The sequence below is a fragment of the Chinchilla lanigera genome, unplaced genomic scaffold (genome assembly GCF_000276665.1).
Source record: "Chinchilla lanigera isolate Chin_1 unplaced genomic scaffold, ChiLan1.0 scaffold00019, whole genome shotgun sequence".
Lineage (NCBI taxonomy): Eukaryota > Metazoa > Chordata > Mammalia > Rodentia > Chinchillidae > Chinchilla > Chinchilla lanigera.
Window position 1 is genome coordinate 20,098,565 of NW_004955420.1, and position 1,327 is coordinate 20,099,891.

The following is a 1,327-nucleotide window of genomic DNA, read 5'->3' on the forward strand; positions in this document are numbered from 1 at the left end:
GCTTTGGCATATGGGTTGAAAACTAAGAGATGAGTACGAGGAGAGAGAGGAAGGAAATGAGATTCATAAAGGGCAGAGAGCTGTGGAATGCTGGATACATATACAGAGTTCCTACAAGGAATGTGGTACTGCAAACATGTACTTAAAGGTGGAAAAAATAAGTTAAAAAAAAAAAAACAGATTCTACACCTTCTTAGCTGGGTCTAGCTTTGGGGAAGAAAGTATGCAGCGGGATGAGCCTAACTTTGTAGAGAGGCTTGAGGTTTGGAGAGGTGTTGTGAGCCCAGGAAGAGTACAGCTGATGCCACGTCCAGCACTGTTGGATCCCTTCTTGGTGAGGGGAGATGCTAGGTCAAAGCTGTGATTTCCTTCGCTACTACAATACATTACACAACTCATGGTATAAAAAAATGGAAGTTTATTCTCTTGCAATTCTCAGGGATACCAACGTGATGGCTGTGGGGCTAGCGCAAGGTGACTTCAGGTAGTCCTTGGCTTAGAGTTGCATTACACCTGTGTCTATCTTTGACCTCCTTTTGTCATCCATGCTGTGTCCATCTTCTGTTATAAAGTGCTTGTCCTGGAATTTAGGGATGAGCCCACTGGGAGCCATTTGGGAGATCTGCTATTTATTACACTTCTTTTATCCTAAACTGGTCACATTACACAGTGCTGGGGATTGGGATATTCACGTGTTTATCCATGGCCATCATTCACCCCAATGCTGTTAGTGAGCACTGCTGTTTTAACAATAGCAGCCTAAGCAGCTCTGCAGTGAGAACTTCTCAAAGGATGGAAGAAAGAAAAGAGAAAAGAGAGAGGAGGTAAGCACTAGCATCTCACAGAGGCAGGGATTGTTGCCTGGCACCCACCACCACCAATCAGTCGTGGGGAGAGTACACAGCCTAGAAACTCCAAAGGTCCTTCGGTTATAGGCAGCTGAGTTAGATAGAAATATTAAAAATATTATAGGCAGTCAGACAGGACCAGGCCCTTGAAGGAGCCAGTTGGGAAGATGAGATACCTTGCAACTCTGGGGGAGAAAGACACCTCCAGCTGTGGACAAAATATTAAACTGATGTGCCCATGTACTTCCCTAGTGATGGACCTCAGGGACTGATATTTCAAATAAGTAGCAATCACCTTTAAAAAGCCAGGCAAAGTCACTAACCTAACCCTCTTCAGGAAAGGCCCCTGTTCTGTACTCATGCACCCTTACTACAAGACTCACTTCCCCAATTTAATCCCGATTTAATCAATTTTATCTAAACAATTTTACTTGTAATGTTATTCATTGACCATAGTTTAGTCCCACTCCCGTGTCAAC